General features: G+C 42.1%; 1 long non-coding RNA gene across 2 annotated transcripts in view; it reads left to right on the top strand.

Moving 5' to 3' along the window:
* Positions 1 to 16,624, top strand: part of LOC149873766 (uncharacterized) — a 197,071-nt gene that overhangs the window by 144,770 nt on the left and 35,677 nt on the right. Inside the window, exon 1 of one of the 2 annotated variants that reach the window (XR_016439883.1) lies at positions 6,744 to 7,448. The exons of the other annotated variant lie outside the window; for it this stretch is intronic. This is a non-coding gene — a long non-coding RNA (uncharacterized LOC149873766). Of the gene's footprint in view, positions 1 to 6,743; positions 7,449 to 16,624 lie in introns of those variants that run through there. 2 annotated transcript variants of the gene reach the window in all.

The raw sequence follows: 16,624 nt of genomic DNA, 5'->3' as shown, positions 1-16,624 counted from the left end.
ATACACATATCTTCATAATAAATATTGATGTTATTTTAATGTTCTACAATGTCCACCATGTCAAGACCATTATCAGCAGGAGGCCACCCTTTAGTGCTGTTTGCTTACATTTCCTTTGCTTTCTGTATGAAAGAATATGCTGCTCAAGCTCACATGATATCCCACTCTCAAAGTGTTAGTGGCGACATACTAACTGGTGAGGCCATTTGGTCTAATAGCTAGTGCACTGGACTAGGACCCGGGAGAGCTGGGTTTGATCTTGCCTGCTGTGTGATGTTGCACAAGTCATGTTTCTCTTGCCTTTGCTTCTGCTTCCCACCTATTTTCTATCTCGTCTTTTTAGATGGCAAGCTGCCCAGGTAGGAGACTAGCTGCCACAGTATATTTCTACAGGATCTGAGTCAGGCACAGTAGCCCTTGACCCAGTGGTTTTTCTGCATCTTGCATTTAATATTCATTGGATATAGTGGATAGATCATGGGATAATTACATTTCTTTCCCCCTCAAGGTAGAAGCTACGGCAGGAACACAGGCCAGCATCTCTGTCACTGACCTACACCATCTGACTTATTCTCCTCCTGGTGTTACATAGCTTCCCTACTTGGCTGCCCTATGGCCCTGAGTGAAGAAGAGAGGTGAAAGGTACCCAGGGCAATAGTCTAGGAATGCCTAGCCTGGTTGTTAGAACACCTTGGTAAGGTGCAGATTCACATCCTCTCTGTGTGTAGGGCCTGGTCCTCTGATCTCTGGGCAAGTGTCCTAACCACCATATCTACTGGGGCTTCATACCAATGGACAATGGACATTTCAACATTGCACTACTGTATAATGAGTAGCACATAGGTTCTTCTTACCCCTATAAATCAGGGCTTGCCACCTTGTGCTAGGCTTTGTATAAACATTGCTTGCCCCAGAAAGCCAGATGAAGTAAGACAGAGAGGGAAAGCAATATAATCCATTTTTACATATACGGAACCAAGCTCAAAGATGTTAAGGACATGATTCTAGCAAGCTGTGGGCTAGTCACTCCAGGTCTGGCCCAAATCAACCTTGTAAGCACCTGAAGAAGACAGAGGTAAAATGTAGGCACATAAGTCACAAAGAGTGATCCAAATTGATTCTGTTCAGTGTCAATAGCAGCACATAGGTGCATAGATTCATTGAGCACTGGCATTTTAACCTGAGAAGACCCCTTGGGAATCCCAAGGGACTGCCCTCCTGAGTCGGCTCGAAAGCCCCCTCCCTTTTACCTGCCTTTCTGCTGGTCCATGAATAGTGCACTCTTGGTTGCCCACTGGGTCAGCTTTGAGAGATAAAGGCACTCCCCTGGGACGTGGAAGATATGTGCTTGATAGGGGGATTCAGGGACGGGGACATTCCACTGGGGGGCAGAGGGGTAGGGGGGTGGGATATTCTTACCTGATTTGAGGACTAAAAAAAAGTTCCTGACTTGTTCCTGCTGCATGCTCTGAAAGGCAGGGTGCAGGTGCGCCACAGACCTACCATTGACATTTGTATTTTTAGGTTGAGGAGAGAATTTTAATTTTAAAGGTGGGTTCCACTGTGGTCAGGCTGGGGGGTGAATAATGAATACTCTCTCATGGGGACTTGCCTGTCATGCCTTGAGATGTTGGGAGAACAAGAAAGTCAATTCTCCTCGGGAGATAGTGTAGTTAATCACGTAAGTCATGAGATAAATGAAATTTCATTTTATTGTGCACCCCACGTGAGTGTTTATAGTCACTACGTTCCACGGAACCCCTATGATTTATAGAGCTAGTTTATTCCTTTATAGAGCTAAATTATGACCTCCCCTTTCTTATGTCTTGCCTCACTTAGTAGGGGTTCTTCCCCCTGACCTGACCTTCCCTCCACTTCTTCTGCATCTTCCAGCTGTGTCAGGTGTCTGTACACTTGCCCTGATCCCTCAGTCTTCGGACCCTACAGGTAAGTAACCTTTTTCCTCACCTTTTCTTCTCCCAATCCCTTGCCATGGGTTTCCTCACCCAAGCAATTGGTTGTTGGAGCAAAGCTTCCAGTCACCATGTGTCTCCAGTCTCCAAGTGCCCTGAGGGTAACCTCCCCTTCACACTGCTGCTTTTATCCTCTGGCTTGCCACTTGTCGCTTAACTCTTCCCCAGTGTGCAGAGCCCCTCAGCAGTGACCAAAGTTTTAATTACTCTTGCCCCTGTCTTGACCTCACTCACTGCCCACTCCACAGTGTTACCCCCTCTAGTACAGGGCTGTCTTTCACCCTGTTACACCCACCATGGGATTTTCTCAGGCTATAATGGAGGTGCCCAAGCATTTTCAAAGCTACTGGCCATGTCTACATGAGTGTCGGACTGCGCAGTTGTTACTATGTAGTCATTTAGTTCTTGCATATGCATAAGTAAGAACTTAATGACTGCATAGTGAGCACGCTTACTGCATGAACTGTCGCCGCATGCTTTTTTCCTGACACTACCGTGAAGTAGCAACAAGCTACTACACAGTAGCTCATTACATTTACATAGTACTGTCACTGCATGGTTAGTGCCCAGCAATGCTATGGCAGTGCAGCAGTGAGCTACGGCATAATAAGTTATTGCTACTGTGCAATAGTATCTGGTGTAGACACATCCACTGAGCAAAGAGAGTCTGGATTTCTATTTGTGACTTTGGTGCCTAAATTCTGCCCAGGTCCTGCTTAGCTTTGGATGTGGTCCAGTGACTGGCTCAAGGAAGACTGTGGTAGAGCCAGTGACTGGATGCAGATCTTTTGGTCCCAGGCCAGTGTTTTAACTGAAAAAAATATTATTTGTATCTTCCATGATACAAGGGGGGCAGCTGATGAAATGGAATTGAAAGCCTCACACTTTAAAAACTGGTAAATATGATTGGTAGGTCAGGGACATCATTTACAAAGAGCTAGTGATGGAGCTGCTGCTGTCACAGGGGCTCCTTCAGTGTGATAAGAGGATTTATTTGCTGAGACAAGCAGATTTTGTTCTAGAGGGGGCCTTCTGCAGCTTGGCCCCTCCCCAGGACATGCACCAAGATTTATAGCCACAGTCTAGCTCTATAAATCTAACATCCAGCTTTTGTCTTTATAATTTAAAAACGTATGTGTAATTTTCTCCAGGTAATTTTTAATTGCACATGTAATTTCTAAATTAGATTTGTTATCATTCTGAATTATTATAATTCATTTCCCTTATGTTCTTGTTCTCTGACACAGAATGGCCATAAACTATTAGCTGTTAATTATTATTACTAATTAAAACATTTTAATAAGGAGCAAGTTTCACAGAAGGGGTAAAGTCTTTGGCAGTGCTTAAGCACGAAGGCATTTTATGCTAAACCAATGAGGCAATAGCAGAACAGAAACTCAAGTGATGCATAAGTTTGCTTGTTTTCTGACACAAACGTCTTTCTAGTACTTCCAGACATAAGACCTCTAATTTCATAATGTATAGTGCCTATGATAACCCTAATTGAAACACTGGACTCCGGAGAATAGCTTCCCAGAACAGTTCCAATTAGATTTGATGAGTTCAAATGAACATCCATTTATATCTTGGTATCCCTTATAAAACCTTTGCTCTGTTTTTTTCACATGGCCTAGATGAAAGACTACAAAGGTGGCTGGAGATTCCTGAGCAGACCAGGAAATGCCTCCTTAGAGCACCTTGTTGCTCTCATTCCTTGATCTAACATTTCAGCTAACAGCAACTGTCTCTGTGCCTCTGCTCCTGAGCTTAGTTAACTTTGCTCAGTATTTAGACTGCCCCAAGCTTTTGTGATATATAGTTCAAAGGGTTTGAAACATTATTACAGCATTTACTGCCAGGCTGACGTTATTTTGCCCATATGACAATCTACCATGGGTCCTATCAAAAGCTGTCAGGAAGTGCATTCAATCAACATACCGTGGAGAAGCCACAGGTTTCAGCATATTTTTCCCCTTTTATATTCCCAACACCCCACTCTGTGAATTGTCAGATTAGTCTCAGCTCCTTTGAGACATTCTGCACTTATTCTCCCTGAGCGGCTATGATGCCTGTTCTTTCAGGCAAAACTGATCAAATGCAGACTTCCTTCTTCGCTGAATTCCTCCGACAAGGTGCTCATAATCTCAAAAGATGTTTCTGTTTTATCAAGGCAAATGAAACTCCACAGACCATTTCTTTCTTCCTTTCCAGCTGCAAGAGGCCAGTTGAGTTAAAAATTTAGAATGTCACTTCTCAGAGTTAGAAAAGTGCTGACCCAGCTAGGGGTACTGGGATTCAATGCAGGGTACGCAAGAGCAGATGGTTTAACAAGCTAGCCCATTAATCAACTAAGCTTCCCAAGCATTATGTTGTACATGATTTTTTGGTGATCAAGTACCCTGTATAAGAAATGGAACTATCTATTTTTTCTTTCCGGGAGCAGAGCTTTTCACATCAAGCCTGCGGATGCTACTCTATTTTTGTTATTTACACTTACTGAGCTGAAATGCAACAGATGTTTCCAAGTGATTAAAACTAAATTCTTCAGTAAATATGCAGAATAAATCCCACACATCTTTGGATGCCATGAATATGTCTCAGGGTGAAGGGAAAATTAGTTTCAGGTAGGCAGAATAATCCAGTCCATAGCTTCTAGAGATGAAAAAGAGTTAGCTAACAAAATCTTTAGCACAGTCAGACAGGTAGAGGAGTCCCAGAGCCTCTTAATACACATAACCTAAAATGAATTTCTTTCATTTCTGGTTAAGCCCCTGAATACTTGTGTAAATGGTTGAAAAGGAATGAAAAGATATTGAAAGAACAGAGCATTTCTATTGCTCCCTGTGAAGCGTCCTTAACTGAATGGGAATGTGTTCGTGCTAGAGTGCCTGTAGAAAGAAAGCAGTGTGCAGTAATACCTTTACATTCACAGTCAATGGTTCCTGGACCCAAGGGATGAACTGATATTTTGATCTGACTTTGTACACTCCAACCTCCACATAATACTATTCTTTTGAATGTACAGAAGTGTTCTGTTCAAGGGGTGGTAGGCAAGGCCTGAAGAATTTAGAGCTCAACAGCCATATGTGAAATAGTACTAAGCAGTATCTTTTTTTAATAAGAAGTATTTAGAGTTTTGAAAGTGCTGGCAGGCAGGTACTTTCAAAACTCCAACTCTGCCCTCCAAGCTGCTAGGGATGAGAAAAATTTACAAGAGGCCCATGTCTTTGTCTTTTCTGCTAAGTCTGGTGAGGTACCTCAGTAATGGGAGCCATATGGGAACTAAGAGTTCTGGTTAGTGCCAACTATTATCATAGCTACCTGTCCAGTAGGGACCGGATCCAGATTAGAAATTAGAAGGGAATTCTGGTCATAAATATTATAGGCTGGATTGAAATAGCTGACCTTAAAGCTTTCTACCTCAATATCGGTCTTCTGCATCTCTCAAGTGAAAATGCAAGGTGTTATTAGCAATAAATGGGTGCATCTACACGTCACCCTATGGTGATGTTATTACCGTGCTGTGCTTTAGTACTTCCTTTGGGCCTGTACTGTGCCATGCATGCAACGTAGCTTAGTTTTAGCTGCTACTTTGCTGTAGTGGCACACTAAAATGGGGGAGTGCGCCACTATGACGAACTGGCTGCCAATCACGTGTAGACTAATGTGATCGCTATGTCACTGTAATGCATTATATGCACTGTAGTGCATTCCTACATTGACATAGGGTGATGTGTAGATGTGCCCAAGTGGGTATTATAATAGCATCTGTTATAGCAGTGCTAACTGTAATGCTCCAGCTGGACTCTGCCAGCTTTACCCAGTAACAGATGCCATCAGCACTCTCCTCATAATCTGGAAAGCCCCTGTTTGGCTTGCTGCATGGCCCTGGCCATATGCTCGGGAAACCCCGTCCCCTGTGGAAAAACCCCGCGAAAATTTTAGCGTGAAAATATGACCAATCAGGGCTTGAAATTGTGCTTGTCATGTGGCCTATAGGGTCTGGTCTAGGGTTGAGTTTCTGCCCAGAGAGAAGCAGAGAAAAACCAGAGCATTCACTGCTCAGTGGGCAGGCCTGGCCAGCCTCCCACCACTTCTCCTGCCTCCGGAACTCATTGGAAATCGTTTGTGCACTCAAGTATCTTGTTCTTTCGTTCATCGTCATTTTCGGTCTTGGATCCATCGTTCTGTTTTCCGTTCGTTCGTCCCTCACCCGAACCGGGACAGATCCAAGTGTAATCGCCTGTGCAGCCACATCCACACCGGTGGTGCGTAAGTAAGAGATCAAATAACATTTTCTGGAACCTCACGAGTCTACCTGTCCCTCTCACAAACTAACATCAGGGGATAGAACCCAACGGGGCAATAGTCACAATCTGGCTCGTGCCCTGCACACTAACAAGCCCCAGCCAAGATTAGGTCACTATTACACAAGATGATGTATTTACAAATATGAGAGCACCTTTCTGTGCTTAGAGAGCTTGCTATCTAAATAGATAAGACTGACAAATGGTGAGAAAAAGGAACTGAGTCACAATGTGCTCGTCTACACATGCATTAATGGGCTATTGTTAGTGCACATCAAGTTTAGTACCTGTAATAGCAGGTACTAACTAAATGCACAGTAACCAGTGCTTTTGTGCAGTAGCAGTAGTGTGCGGTTTTCCTGTGACGCTTAATGCACAGTAGACTAATTCTACTGCACATTAGCACAGCTTTTGCCATGACGCTCTAACGAGCAGTAGAATTAGTCTACTGCACACTAAGAGGCTCATATAGACATGCCCAGTAATTCTCTGAAGTCACATTCTAGAAACAAGAGTGATCTCCTGAATCTCTGTTCAGAATCTCCTGGTCCCAAACCATCTTTCTTTTATTACTGGGAAAGTTAAAAGGTCATGACTATTTATCTGAATGAGTCCCTACTCTAAAGCTGGTGTTTTTTGTTTTCAGTTACACCTTGCTAATATAGCTTGTGCTACACTATATTGTTAAACTAAAAACCAACAGCGGGTGTGCAATATATTTTGTACAATATTCAGACCTGTTCAGTGTTCTGCCAGAATTATCTCAGTATTCAAAATTAGATCCTGTGTCAACAGTCTGAGTTATGATGTAAAGGATGTAGAGCTGAAGGCAACATGGTCTTATCCTTAAATCGTGAACATGCATTAAGTGGGCCAAATTCACCTCCAGAACCACGGTAAGTGAAAAACCTCATTGACTTCCATGAAGTTGAAGCCATAGGTCTCATTGGCCCAAAATGCATTTTATTTTGTTTCTACTGCTGCTCTAATTTGCTGTTTCTTGTTTCTGTGACTACTTCCATGCTTTCAGAGTAGAGATGGACAGTGAAAAGCCAGCAAATCTTCCAGGCACACTGAAAAATCTATCCATTGAGTTGTGAATCCTGTAATAATGGAGGAAGGAATATCTTTAGATGGTTGGCTAACTGAAAGCCTGATCTACTGGGACGTACGTCATTAATTATGTTATGTTTGTACAAGTGTTCTTTTATTATTTTAAGTTACATAAACAAATAAGCTCTGGATAGTCATTTTGGGGTCTTGTCTTTGTGCACTGAACTCTAACAACAAGTGAAACATTAAAAGCCTTGGATATTCTGCATGCAGAAGGCATCAAAAACTCAAAGCCTCCTAAGAATATTATCTGCAACATTTTAGGTGAATTTAGCTGGCCACAGGGCTCCTTAAATGGGCATGGTAGAACATTCATTTTCTGGGAAATATCTTTATTGACTTTTAGACCAGTCCAAACGTGGCTGTAATCAGCATTTGAACATACCTACAGAACACCCAGTATTGGTGGAATGAAAACTTCTTCCTTGGAGAATCTCTAGACAGCAGTCCCATATTGAAATTAAGGGAATACTCCAATTTATAGATGACTCTGGACATGTCTACACAAGACGCTTAATGCACAGTAGATTAATTCAACTACTCATTAGCACATGATAGCAACAGCTCAGTAGAATTAGTGTACTGTGCATTAAGTGTCATGAAAAGACTATGCCCCATTGCTACTGTTCAGTAGAGCTGCCTACTGCGCATTTAGTTAGTACCTCATATTAGAGGTACTAAACTTAATGCACAGTAGCAATGGTACATTAATGCACATGTAGATACACCCTGCATATATCAAAATTAATGTCAAGTAGTTTCTAAAAATAATTCATAGGGAGTTTTTATTTTTCATAGGAGTGAAAAATCTTGTGCTGCTAGAGTAAAAAAGAAGTTTTTTACTTCAATGGCAGTAGGTCAAAAACAAAGGCATCATTAAATATTTGTCAAAAATATCCTGAAAGGCCATTTCTACTTCATAATGGAAGAGGCTTTGCAATATTTTGATGCCACACTGAATCTGTATTTCCTTTCTTAGTCCCTTGAAATCCCAGAGTGGGAAGAAACTAGGCAGAAATCTCAATTTGAGTCAAATGACCTGTGTAATTTTAATATTTACAATAGATTGTAGAAAACCATATATTAATGACTTTATAGTTCCTTGATTCAGAGACAGCCAAGGAGTATTTGTATTTGAAATATGGCATGAAATATTCCCAATTGCTGTCCTAAATAAACATAAGAGTATTTGTGTTACCTTTTAACCTGTACTGGATTAAAGTAGTCTTTAGCCATTGGCTGCGAGTGAAACCAAGATCAATTTCTATAATTCTAAAAGCCAACGTTTAAATTGGCTGACTGAATTTTGATACATTAATCACAGAAGATTATGAGGCAAATGCCATATTGTGCATATTTCTTGTTAGCAAAATAGAACTGTCTGCAGTTCCCATTGCAAAATTATGGAATGGACTGAATCAGAAAAAAAAATATTGGAAAATCTGCTATTTCAGGGCAGCTGCTCTCAGTATTTTTGGACAGCTGAGTTTTCTACAAAAATAAAGCAGAGAGTTTTTTAATAGAAATTGTGAGCCAAGTTTGTTAAGGGGATAATTTCAGTTGACAAAATAGATCATTTCCTTTCTTCCCAAATTTTGCTGAGCCAACGACATTCCATATTGTTATTCTCAGAGCCTTATTTCAAGTGTCGATGTATAGGCTCAGTGATAATATTGTAATTTCATACAAACAAGTCAATAGGAAGACAACAGCTGGTACATTTGTGCTACCCTGAGCTGTAACTTTACCTCCTCTCCTAGGTCTTGTCTCTAAGCGGCTTCAGAGATGCCAGTGTTGGATGGAAAATGACCACGTGCAAGGAGATAGTCCTGGTCGTACAGGGATAGGATATTGAACAATGTGTATGTAAGGCCAACAGAGGCTACTAAAATAAATAAAACATCATGGGGATTTTGCTATGGCTAAAACACAAAAACGTATACCTAGTACAGAGATTTTTTCACCTTTCCCCTGAAGCAGCTGGTACTCACCACCAGCACTGACTGGTCAAAATGGGCCTTGATGGTGTTACCTAGCATAGGAGTTCCTATGAGTGAAGCCTGTGGTATCACTGAAACACTGGCTGTCTTAATGGCTGTGCTTCCAGTACTATCAAACTGTTGTAGACTATGTATCATGGATTGTTGTCTGGACCATAGACAGCGGGCACTGGGGAAACTGTTGGCAGCTCATATCTGCATTTAGCCCATGAGAAGAATATAGTGATAATTTTTTTCAGGGACTTCTTTCAGGCATTAACCTATGCACAGTGAATGGCAGAGTGAGGTTTTTAAGATTACAGTTGGTGGGAGTTTTTGAAGTCAGTTTAAGGGTGACTGAACCCAACCCATTGACTTAATGGCAAAATACTTCAAACAATTCCACTTCGTGTCCTATTTGTGGCTAAAAACAAATGCTGAAATATCAACATCTCTTGAAGGTGGACATTCTAATCTAAATGTTGTTCGGCTCTAATCAAAATATTGGCTAACATGGACCTCATACCATAGTGATATTAAATCTATCACTAGGGATGATACTGCCTTGAGCAGGGAGTTGGACTAAGAGACCTCCTGAAATCCCCTCCAGACCTTCTTGCCTGTATGATTCTAAAGCAGATAAATAGTGATAGGAACCCTGAAAAAGAACTTCATGTGTTCTGTAGAGCATCCATGAGTGGAGAGTCTTCAAAATATGCCTGAAGGTGTATTGACATGAACATTAGGCTTCTCCATTTATGGAAATCATAGACTCATGCAAGACTACAAAGGGTCACAAGATCACTATGTCACACCACATGTCCAATGCAGTACACTCCACTGAACCCCATAATCCCTCTCTGTTTCATAGATTTCATAGACATTAGGGCTGGGAGGGACCTTGAAGATCATCAAGTCCAGCCCCCTGCCCCAGGGGCAGAAAGTCAGCTAAGGTCAAAGGACCCCAGCAAGATAAACATCCAAGCATTTCTTGAATGAGTCCAGACTAGGTGGCTACACCACTTCTTGAGGGAGTCTTGTTCCAGGTCTTGGGGGCTTGGACAGTAAAGAAATTTTTTCTTATGTCTAGCCTAAAACAGTCTTATAGGAGCTTATGACCGTTAGTCCTTGTTTTTCCTTGGGGCACTCTGGTGAACAAATGTTGATAATTTGATAATTTTAGATTTGTAAAACACACTGCTTCCACCCTGCCTGGTCTGTAAGAGCTTCTGTGGATCGCTACTGCCCTATTAACTTATAACGAACATTCGTGCTGTCACACTGACAGGGCTACAGGACATGCTGAAAGGGCAGCATTTTGTGAATTGAAAGGACATGACAAATGGATCAATCCCCAGAGGAGCCAGAAACTTGAACTATTATGTAGGGAGTCATGAGGAGTGGGCAAGGATATTTAAAAGTCCCACAAGCTAAAACTCTACCAGTTGAACAAATGAACTATGGTAATTTCAGTATACCGGCCAGTAAGTCTCTGTCATGCTGTCTTCGTTGTACACCATCTGATCATTACATTAGGTATCAGTAGGTGTGTCTACACGAGATGCTACGTCACTGTAGCAATGAGCTACAGTGCTCATTGCTACTGCAGTTGTTGCTACTGCACAGTAGCAGTTAAAAATAACTGTATGGTGATGGGACTGCACAGTCACAACTTACTAAAGTTGTTTAGTACTAAAGTACTAAATGACTGCAGTAACTACTGCACATGTGATCAGTAATAAGTTCTGCTACGTTATGCTACTGGACTGTCAACAATTTATGGGATATTAAGATTGCCAAAGTGTTTTTATGAGCCACATCTTGGAAACTACTGTATATCTCCATTATGTGAATGTGCCTTGCAGAACTTCTAACAAATACTACCAGATAATTTGGCAATATGGAAATGAATGGTAAAAGAACAAAACACACATAAGTCATTTAGTTCTTAAGTTACAGAATCGCTCACCAGGCTCCCAATTTTTCTGGTGGGGTGCTGAGTATTCCTTCATCTCATCCAATCTAGGGAAACAGAGAATGTTCAACATATCCCAGAATATGGTTCAGACACTACAAATCACAGTACATGATTGCTTTTCACTACAGCTCATGGTAATTTTTTCTATGGAACTTATGCAGACCTGCCAATAAACCAGTGTGCAACAGCCTGTGCTTTTAAAATACAGCTATAGGTTCATAATGCTTGTAAGGTGTCTTTTACACAAACAGTATGTCAAAGCAACTGGCAGACCTGATTCATACAGGACAGTACATGCTATTTTAAACATTCCCAGTTTGGTTGTATCTTGAGGTTCCACAGAAATTGGAGTCCCACTGTTATAGGATCTTTACATATACCAGAACAAATGTTCTGTCCTAAAGAATTTCTCATGTAACTGGACAAGATAAACAAAGGATGGGAGAAAAGTATTTTTACCCCAGTGTTACTGGTAGGAAGATGAGGTACAGAAAGATAAAGTGACATGTAATAAAGTGAGCCCTAATCTCATGACCCTCAGATTCATATACCAACCTTAAAAATAAAACTGTCTATCTACAAAGCTGTGGAATCAAATCTGGGCTTCCTACGTAGGCACAGGAATAGGACCAGAGAACCACCAATGGATCAGGCAACTGATAATGAAGTGGCAAAGGACAGACAATAGTGGAATCAGGGCATTGCTTGAGACCAGATCCTGAGAAGTCCTAACCACCTTCTGAATAACTGATGCCCTCACTGTCTTCAAAGGTAGTTGTGTCCAAGGGTGTAGCAGGGCAGCTCTTTACCTGGGGCCGCTGCGAACACACGCAGGGGGTAGTGCTGGTCTGTTGCTACAGTGGTGGCGGCTATTTTTGTGCTGCACCCATGCCAAGGCAGTGCGCAGGGCACTTCTGCAGTCACCTCCACCTCCTCTCTCCTCTTCCCCCCCATCAGTTACATGTATCTTCACATTAGTTCCTTACCATGTCTCAGGGTTTGATCAACAGCAAGTAGATCAGAGGGCCAGTAGTACAAGGAAAACCTGGGCAGGTTACAGGGTTACTGTGTATGTCTGAATGTGAGGCATGAAAGAGAACATCAGTGAAATAGACTGCGAGAGGGAGTCTGTTCCCACAAGACCTACCAAGTAGGAGAACATTATACCAAGAAGTGGTCAGCTTATGAGAAGGGGTAAAGTGGAGGTTGGTAGATGGGAGCTACAGCAAGTTTTTATCCTTAGGTCCACGTAAGGAACATATGGTAATGCTGCCCCATTAGAGAGGAAAGTGCCTCTTGCTCCAGCACCAGTCTGTATGGCTTACAGCCAGAGGAGGTGGAGAGAGGGCTCTACCCAATCCCCACTCCTCTCCCCTTATTCCCTCCAAGGAGAGACTACAGTTGTGAGACTTAGATGGCTTTATGTGCATACCCAGGCAATTCTATTCTATCCTGCCCAGGCAATTACATGGCTATAGTGAAGCCTACTGAACATGCTTAGAAGGAAGTGCAGGGTGAGCATAGCTACATGGAATCCAAGTTCCAGATGAATACCAACAATTTAAGTTACATGGCTGTATAAGTGCCACTTAGGTACATCACAGTGTAATGAGATTTAGGCCATTCTACCAAAGTCTGATACAGCCATAGAGAGAGGTAGTAGGATCCCTACTCACCCATCTTGTTATATAAGACCTAGGCAGAAACTAGTACTCCATGAAGATGAAGTGCAGTTGACCAAGTTACAGTCCATGAGATACGGTGGACCAAGTCTATGACGGGTCTGGGGGCCCTAGTATTGTATATTACTGCTTCTTTGTGCAAGAAAATTCAGGCCATAATTTATAATAATGCTCCACTATAAGTGCTTTATAATGAGGCAGTACATGATTAATAGACATTACAACATGTTACAAACTTAAGTGATATATGCTATAAAGCACATAAGCAGAAGGTGATATGGATGGTTAAAAACCATGGTTTTAATAAACATGGTTATTATCAATCTGTTTGCCAGCTGTCTCCTAAAACAATCTATTACGCTTGGTTCAGTATTTATTAAAATATCTAGTAATATTTAATTAACCCTTTTCAAGCTGTATAGAAATGGAGCCTGAATATTAGCTATGATCAAAAACTAGTACCTTAAATGATTGAAAACCCATTATTTTAATCTCTGGTAGCTTGCAACTCTTTGTATCCTGTTTATAAGATGGAGTTTGCTCTTCATGAGATGTTCTTTTTGTTGCAGTACCCTCACAACCTGTGTCTTTCTTGTATTGGAGGAGGGTGTCCTTTTGACTTAAATGAAATATAGTGTCCATTTTATATCTATTGTGTTCCAGCAATGAGTAGGGACTATTAATCTAAGGATCCATGTGATCCTTTAGTCCCCTTTGACTTTAATATCTCTGAGTGATCTATTGGAATGCTTTGTCCTTGTGATCCTAATGCTTCAGTAAAGTTTTACTACTCCTATTTCTCCCTTTTGACTATCTGGAGGTCTGTCTGAAAGCTCTAAAGCTTGGGGCTGCCACGTCACATGAGAGCTTATTATTACATCATTGGCCTGTCCCTGGTGCTTCTTGCATCCAGCTCAGACTTGCACTGAGCAAGACATTCATCATGCTACAGAGAACTCCAGACTTTGGTGTGTCAGACAGTGCCGGTTATAATTATAGTCAATAAGGCCCATACCAAAGGGGTTAAAAGGAGATGTTGTAAACTTGGACAACCTTGCTACTGTTTCTGAGAGTTAGATTTATTCTCTGGACTACTTTAGTTCTCCTCCAGAGAGTTCATTGTGTAAGTCAGCGTGACAGATTTATCCATGCTCACAGAGACAGTGGCTGTTTTCTCACTAGGCAGGTGGAAGGAGAAAGCAGTGTAAGACAGCTGCCAGCTGAGAGGTTGCTGTTGAACTCATGCCATGGAACGAACATAAATTATAAATCTTCCAAAGAGGAACAGCTTCTGCTCTTATTTCTGTCTTGTCCTAAATTTTTCAGCCGCAGCTCTATTTATTTTAGGCACGTCGTTATCATTGGCAAGAGCAGCTGAGTGATTCTGGTGCAGCGTTCAGAGTTGCACAGAACACAAACACCAGCTCCGGAGCAGGAGGGTTTGGTCCAGACTATTTAAATGCCCCCTTGCACCTGAAAAAATTAAAGCAAAGACAAATTCAAGCTCATTTGGGATTAATCCTCTGGCAGATGCAGAAGGAGAGGAGTTTATTAAAACCAATTACACAAAATAGAGCAGTTAAAGCCAGTGATTCTCAGCCAGGGTGGTGTGGCACCAGCAAGATCCTTTTTAGGGTGCTGCATACTATTAGGGCTGTTAGGTATGCCAACATCTACAGATGGTCTCCAATATAAACCCAGAGATTTCATATAGGAATCCATAGTGTCAGACCCATTCTGGCCTGTTGTGGGCTTTGTGAGCTTTTGCAATAGAAGAATGACTCTATTCTTTTTTCATAGTCAGAAAGCAAGTGAAAGCTCAGAGCTGGCATTTTCCAAGGGGTGCCTGGAGTCTATAAACAAAAGGTGACTTGTATCTAAAAGGTTTGAGAATCACTGGTTTAAGCACAGAGGAGTAGATGATGGGATGGAACTTATTCATGAAGGGCCTCTTCCAGAGTCCAGTGGAGTCATTAAAAGAGCAACCTTTGACTTGAACCTTGGAGGACAAACCTGTAAGGTGCTGCATGCTTCAGGGAGTTGCCATCTCCCAGGAACTCTCATGGAAGTAGAAGGCTCTCAGCATTCCTTGGAAGCATGGAAGGGCCAGATCTTTAGCTGGTGTAAATAAGCATAACTCATTTAAGGGACTGGCACTCAGCACATTGCATGGTAATGCTGCTCAATCTGCTCCCTGCTTTGCTGGTAGCAGCTGTGATTATCCTGCAGTACTTACCTCCTTCCAATACTTGTGACACTAAGTTTAGAAATAGTCATACCAGCTGCCCCTGTTGCTGCTTGTACTGGTTCGTTCCAAGTACTAGCTATTCTTAGTGTAATGAAATTCTCCATAAATTCCTGTAAGGCATGACTGTGCTGCCGTAGTGCATATTATTGACGCTGTTGACCTCAGCCATTTGTTCTACTACAGGTGCTTCTCTTCTTTCCACCCACATGGTATATACTGAATTCCCCTCTCAACTTCTTCTTCACAGACTTACTTATACACCTGCTAAGCTTTCTGCACGTGAGTAATTTCATTGACACTGATGTGAGTACACATAATCAATAGTACAACTCAGATACTTAAAGTTAAGCCTATGCACACACATCTGCAGACATGGACCTTAGTCTTTCTAAAAACTGTGTCAGCACAATCATTAAGTCTGTGATTTAATTTGAATGCCCTAGATCAAGGCTGTTCAACTTCCTTGGGGCTGGATACTGGGCATCACACTGGCTGTATACTTCAGGCCTCCCCTTCCTGGTCCTTCTCCACCACACAGCTGTGGGAAAGGCAGCCGAAAAGGCCCAGCAACTACATACCCGTCTCTCGCAGGCTGCTTGCAGCTCATGGGCTGCCACTTGGACAGTCCTGTCCTTGATCTTCTGTATTCTCTCCCTTTTTGAGAATTCTTTTACAGGTATCCACAATAGCATGAAGCTGAGACCTACATTGAGATCAGCAAAGAAGAGCACTGCTCTGTGGGGATCTCTGAGGTGTGTCACGGAGACTGGCAGAACCCCATTCTGGAGGTGAATACCCTCACAGGCATCTACTAGGAGCAGAGCAGGATGCCTCATTATGGCTAACTTGCCATGGGTTAGAGGAGAACCGATAGTTTTGGAAAAGCTGGGAAGGCAGCAGTGAAAGCAGGAAGAAAGCAGACAGCACTAGACTGTTCTCAGCAGTGGCAGAGCTAGATTGTTTTCATTGATGTAAGTGGTGGCACATGACAGAACAAGGAGCAGTGGTCTCAAGTTGCAGCAAGGTGAGGTTAGGGCAGATATTAGGAAAAACTTTCTCACTGGGGGGGTAGTAAAACAATGGAAAAGGTTACTCAAGGTGGTAAAATCTCCATCCTTGGAGGTTTCAGAGACCCAGCTAGACAAAGGCCTGGCAGGGATGACCTAGATGGGAATGGTCCTGCTTTGAGCAGGGAGATGGACAAGATGACCTCCTGAGGTCCCTTCCAACCTGAATTTTCTGTGATTTTCTATGATTCTAACACTAGCCTCTTTATTGCCAATAAAATTCCTTTACTGCCTAAGATCTTGCAAGTAAAAGCACCAGCTTGCTGGGTGGCATCAA

The sequence above is a fragment of the Crocodylus siamensis genome, chromosome 1 (assembly GCF_052110815.1).
Source record: "Crocodylus siamensis isolate JL-2025a chromosome 1, ASM5211081v1, whole genome shotgun sequence".
Lineage (NCBI taxonomy): Eukaryota > Metazoa > Chordata > Crocodylia > Crocodylidae > Crocodylus > Crocodylus siamensis.
The sequence above is the reverse complement of the archived record's forward strand: the minus strand, read 5'-3'. Positions and strand labels throughout refer to the sequence as shown.